Consider the following 7,308-nt stretch of genomic DNA (forward strand, 5'->3'; position numbering starts at 1 on the left):
GACGTCATGATGTAAACAGAATATTGCCGTGCATTGCATCTTCGTGAACTCTCGTTGTTGTTGTTTTTTATTTGGATTTGTTGACAGTCTGGAGTGAATGATGATGGAATATGGCAAAAAGACGGTTTGCGTGGTAAGTTTTCCTGTATTCTTGAACAGCGTGAGACAGCCACAGCCAACAATCAAACTTAGCCAAGAGATTTTTCGTTGAGAATCGCCAAAGCAAGTTCTTCATCATTATATAGGCCTATGTTTGTGACAGCTAATGTACATGGAATGCACATGACATTGTATATAGTCCTCGGGAGGTCTTGGTATATTAGCATAATGCATGGTCGAGGGCCAGGGGTACAGGTAGGCCTAGCCTATGACTGTACTTCTTTATTTACATCTTATAGTGACCAAACGGAAGCCGGGTGACGGTCAGGTGTGTATGTGTGTGCGTGTGTGTGTGAAGGAATTGTGAAGGATTCCTTGTCTCACATATATATAGAATTAAGATCATAAAGAATTTATTTGATTTATTTTATCAATAGAAGAATAACTATTCAATTTCATTCAGTTTGTAACTTGTTGGCCACAGTGACGCTAGAGTTATACGAACGCTCTACAAAAACGCTTGTTTTGAATCCGTTGAGGCCTCGACAGAGAACCGTGTGATACGCCGTGTGCCACGTAGTTTTCGACTATTCATGTTTTGTGAAGATTTAGGCTGGCCACTCAGTACGTCAACTGTTTATAGTGTTAATAATGTGTTGTTTAAATGTTTGAGCATATGTTAATAACAAAGTTGTGTCTTTTATGTGATATATAACTTGAAATTATGAGATAAAAGTACGTGACATTCCTATTGTATTATGGTATTTTACGTTTTGTTTCAGCTATTTACCAAAGAATAATGTTATGTTTACTTTTTCGTTTGATGAAAATATGTTCTTTTGTTATTGATCTTATATAGAGGGTCTTAAATATCTCAGGAAATGCCTTAAATTATTATAAAGAATAGCAATTTATTTGTTTGTTTAATGTTTAAATGATGCTAGTCTTGCAACATTCACTTAATAATTTCCTCATATTGTGTCACTATTATTTGATATTTGTATGATTTCTACTTCATATCTTTACAACTATATTTCTGAATTTGTGAGGATTTATCTTCTTGCAGCTATTCACCGTGTGTGTTTGCTTGTGCCTGTGTGTGTGCAAGCAAGCAGTTGTCATCTAGCAAGTTTACATATACTGTTTATGCCTACCAGCTTGTGAACTTGACATTAAAGGTTTAACTGACTGCAAGTGTTTTACCTGAGGCAGTACAATGTGTGTGCGTGTTTATATATATATATGTGTGTGTGTGTGTGTGCATATATATATATATATATATATATATATATATATATATATATATATATATGTGTGTGTGTGTGTGTGTGTGTGTGTGTGTGTGTGTGTGTGTGTGTGTGTGTGTGTGTGTGTGTGTGTGTGTGTGTGTGTGTGTGTAAATTAAAATATATGTGTGTGGGTCTATATATATATATATATATATATATATATATATATATATATATATATATATATATATATATATATATTATATATATATATATATATTGTATGTATATGTGTGTATGTATATACATACGATACTCTTCGTTTGAAACTAAGCTCATATGCCCTCACACATTTTCAGTTACACTTCTTTATTTCACTGAACGTTTTTCCTCTCAAACGGATCGCATTTGACCTAAGCCGACCTCACGCGAGACGAACATCCTGGTCGTTTTTGTTACACTTTTTTATCAAAGGAAACAAATACACACAGACATGCAGATGCAAATATGAATAGATAGATAGATGTGTCTATATTTGTCTTTAATATATATATGTATGTGTGTGTGTGTGTGTGTGTGTGTGTGTGTACATATATATATATATATATATATATATATATATATATATATATATATATATATATATATATATATATATATATATATATACATATATACATATTTGTTGAGATGCATTGAAAGGTGCATTGGTGGACCACGCTGAGTTGCGGGGCCCTAGCAACATTTTGAAAAATAGAGTAAATCATAATAGTTATCTCTAAATGGTTGGTTTGTATAAAAGTTCACAGTTGAACGGCAGGAAGGGAATAATTCTGGATGTGCCTTTGCCTTTATCTCGGGCGCGGGGATGTCAAGCACTGGGTAATAGAAATACTTTGTTTTACCTTTGTTTTACCCGGAACTAGAAGGTTGTGATGCTGGACATGGGGACAGGTATAAATTCTGAATTGCTTAGAATTGATATGAATGAGATGGGTCTTTGCTAACATCCTGCACGCTGAGAGAGGAAGGCAGAATAAAAGGGGGAGGGGGTGTGGTGACGACAACACGCCATGTTCACCGCTAGCTGTGGTTGTTAGGATATATTTATTTATTAACCTTTCTTTCCGTTGTTTTTTTTCTTTCTTTCTTTTCTTTCCTTTCTTTTGTTTTTCTTTTCTTTCTTGTCTTTTATTTTCTCTTGTTTTTCTTTTCTTTCTTTTCTTTTATTTTTCTTTTCTTTCTTTTCTTTTGTTTTTCTTTTCTTTCTTTTCTTTTTTTTTTCTTTTCTTTCTTTTCTTTTGTTTTTATTTTCTTTCTCTTCTATTGTTTTTCTTTTCTTTATTTTCTTTTGTTTTTATTTTCTTTCCTTTCTTTTTTTATTTTTTATTTTATTTTTATTTTCTTTCTTTTCTTTTGTTTTTCTTTTCTCTTTCTTTTTTCTTTTTTTGACCGTAGCTGCAGCGATGGAATTAGTCGTGGGAGACAATTCCGATTGCGCCAAAGAATAAATCTGGAATGGACCAAAGTGTAAGAAATTGACAGCAAACATTGACCAGATAAGTCGATCGGGTGATTGAAAGTTGACACGAATTCGTCATTCTCTCTCCTCTTCCTCCTCTCTCTTCCCCTTCCTCCTTTATCCTCTTCTCCTCCTCTTCCCTCTTCCCCTTACCTCCCTCTTCCACCCTCCTTTACTATCTCCTTACCTACACTTTCCTCCCTTCTCTCTCTTCCTCTTCCCCATTCCCCATGTCCATCCTTCTTTCTCTCCCTCCCTCCCTTCTCCTTTCCCTCCCTCCTTCCTCTCCCCCTTCCTCCCCCCCTTCCTCCCCCCCCTCCCACTAGGCATCGCCCGGATACAATAATACAAAATGTTCTTATGTTCTCTGAATATTTGCAACGTCAATGGCTGCAGCGCTTCTGTCGTTGCCAATTTCGAAATAAAACGGACCCGAAGTGATGACATAACCAAATGAAATTCTAAAAAAAAAAAAAAAAAAAAAAAAAAAAAGTCAACTGACGGCAGAAGAATACACTTTACATCCCTGGCGGACCCTCCCCCCCGCCCCCCCCCCTCTTCCCTTTCCCTCCCCTCCTCCGGCCACTTCGTTGAAAATAAAAATCGTAGCTGTAAATGTTTACACCAAATCTTATGTGTATATATTTTTTTCATTTACTTGTGTTTTCCTTTTAACTTTTTGATTGATTTGTATTTCTTTCTCTTTTTTTACGTATTTATTTTTGTTCTTTGTTTTTTGTTTTTGTTTTTGTTTGGTCCCTTTCAACGTTGGAGGAATTCGCTGAGAACTTGTATGTCGGGTATTATTTTACTTCAGATATTCTCCCACTTTTCTCATTTTTCCTTTTCCTAGTTCTTTTTCTTTTACCACTTCCTTTTCTTTCTTTTCCTCTTCTTTCTCCATTTCTCTCTCCCATCTCTTCTCCCTTGTCTCTTGCGTCTTTCTTTCTCTTCTGCTTTCGTCTCTTTCTCTTTCTCCTCTCCCTCTTCTTCTTTATACCTATTCCCGTTCTCCTCTCCATCTCTTCCTCACTTCCTTTCTTTCTTCTTCTCTCCTTCCTCTTTCTGTTTTCTTCCTCCTTCTTTCTCTCCTCCTCTTCTTCCTCCTTCGCCTCCTCCCAAACCCCTTCTCTTAGTCCACCCTTCCCTCTTTATTCCTTCTCTTCCTTCTTTTACCTATTTTCTCCATTCCCCTATCCCCTTCCCCCTCTTCACCTCCTTCTTCCTCTTTCTCTTCTTTTATCCCTTTCTCCTTCTTTCTCTCCTCTCTCTCTCCTCCTTTCCCCCTCTTCCATCTCTTCCTTTCCTCTTTTGCCCTTCCTGTCCTTCCTTCCCCCATCTTCCCTCATCCCTCTCTTTTTCCCCCTTCTTCCTCTCTCCTTCTCCCCTCTCTCCTCTCCCCCTTTCTCCTTTCCTCCTCTCCCCCTTCTCTCCCTCTCCTTTTCTCTCCCCCTTTCTCCTTCTCCCTCCTCTCTCCCCCTCCATTCCCATTCCCCTCCCTCCCTCCCCCCTCTCCCCCTCCCTTCCCCATTCCCCTCCCTCCCACCCCTCTCCTCCATTCCCCTCCTCCTCCCTCCCCCTCTCCCCCTCCATCTCCCATTCCCCTCCCTCCTCCCCCTCTCACCCCTCTCTCCCCTTCCATTCCCCCATTCCCCTCCCTCCTCCACCCCCCTTCACCCCCTCTCCATCTCCTCCCTCCTCCCCCTCTCTCTCCCCCTCCATTCTCCCACTCCCCTCCCTCCTCCCCCTCCTCACCCCTTCTCCTCCTTCCATTCCCTATTCCCTCCCTCCCCCTCTCCCCCCCTCCCTTCCCCATTCCCTCCCTCCACCCCCCTCTCCTCCCCCCTCCATTCCCCTCCTTCCTCCCCCTCTCCCCCTCCATTCCCATTCCCTCCTCCTCCCCTCTCACCCTCCTCCCTCTTCCATTCCCATTCCCTCCCTCCACCCCCTCTCCTCCTCCATTCCCTCCCTCCTCCCCCCCTCTCTCCCCTCCATTCCCCTATTCCCCCTCCCTCCTCCCCCTCTCTCACCCTCTCCCCCTTCCATTCCCCATTCTCTCTCCTCCACCCCCCTTTCCCCAATTCCCTCCATTCCCTCCCTCCCTCCCCCTCTCCCCCCTCCTCCATCTCCATTCCCTCCCTCCTCCCTCCCCACCCTCCTTCCATTCCCCATTCCCTTCCCCTCCCTCTCCTCCCCCCCTCTCCCCCCTCCCTCCCCCATTCCCCTCCCTCCACCCCCCTCTCTCCCCCCTCCATTCCCCCTCCCTCCTCCCTCTCTCCCCTCCATTCCCCCATTCCCCTCCCTCCCTCCCCCTCCCACCCCTCTCCCCCTTCCATTCCCCACCTCCCTCCCTCCTCCCCCCTTCCCACCCCTCCTATCTCCCATTCCCCTCCCTCCCTCCCCCTCCATCCCCCTCCATTCCCCTCCTTCTCTCCCCCTCTCCCTCCCAGACCCCCATTCCCCTCCCTCCTCCCCCTCTCTCCCCCTCCATTCCCCATTCCCCTCCCTTCCTCCCCCCTCTCCATTCCCTCATTCCCTCCCTCCTCCCCCTCTTCCCCTCCATACCCCCTCCCTCCCCCCCTCTCCTCCATTCCCCCACTCCCCTCCCCCTCCCCCCTCTCCCCCTCCACTCCTCCCTCCCCCCTTCCATTCCCCATCTCTCCCCTCCTTCCTCCCCCCCTTCTCCCCCTCCATTCCCTCCCTCCTCCCCCTCCCTCCGCTCCCCTCCCTCCCACCCCCTCTCCCCCTCCATTCCCCTCCCTCCCTCCCCCTTCGCCCCCCTCCATCACCCATTCCCTCTCCCTCCCCCTCTCCTCCCTCCATTCCCCATCTCTCCTCCCTCCTCCCTCCTCCCCCTCCTTTCCCCACCCTCCCTCCTCCCCCTCCCCTCCATTCCCCTCCCTCCCCCCCTCTCCCCCCCTCCATTCCCCCATTCCCTCCCTCCCTCCCCCTCTCTCCCCCTCCATTCCCCATTCCCTCCCTCCCTCCCCCTTCCTCTCCCCCCTCCATTCCCCATTCCCCTCTCCTCCTCCCTCCCCCTCCATTCCCCTCCCTCCTCCCCCTCTCTCCCCCCCTCCATTCCCATTCCCTCCCTCCTCCCCCCTCTCTCCCCCTCCATTCCCTCCCCCCTCCCCCCTCCACTTCCCCCATTCCCTCCCTCCTCCTCCCCTCTCCCTCTATCTCTCCCTCCCTCCCTCTCCCCTCTCCGAGCCTCCCCTCCCTCCTACCCCCTCCCTCCCTCCATCCCCTCCTCCTTCCTCCCTTCACCCCTCCTGAGCTCTCCCATTCCCTCCCTCCTCCCCCTCTCCCTCCATTCCCCGATTCCTCCCTCTCCCCCTCTCCCCCCCTCCATCCCCCATTCCCTCCCTCCTCCCCCTCCCCCCCTCCCATTCCCATTCCCCTCCCCTCCCTCCCCCTCCCTCCCCTCCTCCATTCCCCTCCCTCCCTCCCCCCCTCCCCCTCCCACCCTGGATTCCTCCTCCCTCCCTCCCCCTTCCAAACATTCCCTCCCTCCTCCCCTCTCTCCATTCCCCCATCTCTCCCTCCTCCCCCCTCTCCCCCTCCTACTCCTCCTCCTCCCCCTCCCCCCTCCATCTCTCCCTCCTACCCCTCTCTCCATTCCCTCCCTCCTCCCCCTTCACCCCCTCCATCTCCACTCCCCTCCCTCTCTCCCTCCCCTCTCCCCCTCCATTCCCCGATTCCCCTCCCTCCTCCCCTCTCCTCCCCCCCTCCATTCCCCGATTCCCCTCCCTGCTGCCTTCCTCCCCCTTCCATTCCCTCATTCCCCTCACTCCTTCCCCCTCTCCCCCTCCATTCCCCCACCTCCTCTTCCTCCTCCCCCTCCCCCTCTCTCATTCCCCCATCTCCTCCCTCTCCTCCTCCTTCCCCCCTCCATCTCCCCCTCACTCCCTCCCCCTCTTCTCCCCCCCTCCATTCCCTCTATTCCCCTCCCTCCTCCCCTCTCCCCTCCATTCCCCATTCCCCCCTTTCTCTTCCTCTCCCCTTCCCCCTCTCCTCTCCATTCCCTATCTCCTCCCTCCCTCCCCCCCTCCCCCTCCATTCCCCTCCCTCCTCCCCCTCTCCTCCAGCCCCTCTCTATCTCCCTCCTACCCCTCTCCTCCTCTCCATTCCCCCTCCCTCCTCCCTTCTCTCCCCCTCCACTCCCTATCTCCCTCCTCTCCTCCCTCCTCTCCCCCTCCACCCCCTCTTTACCCTATTAACCTTCCAATCAAGATTAGCTTTTGGGGATTAACGCAACATCACGCAACGACGACACACGCCCTCGCTGACTCAATCTCCCGTTGAATATTATCTCGTCTAAGCAATCCAGTTAAAGAATAGGAGAGAAAAGGCAGGACAACATGGCTCCCCCTCCAGTGCAGTGGCAGGAACTGGAGGGCCAACACGTTCGTCTGTGTTTTTGCGTTTTTTGCGTTTTTGCTTTTTTTTTTTTTTTGG

Source organism: Penaeus vannamei, chromosome 25 (assembly GCF_042767895.1).
Source record: "Penaeus vannamei isolate JL-2024 chromosome 25, ASM4276789v1, whole genome shotgun sequence".
In the NCBI taxonomy this organism is placed as follows: domain Eukaryota; kingdom Metazoa; phylum Arthropoda; class Malacostraca; order Decapoda; family Penaeidae; genus Penaeus; species Penaeus vannamei.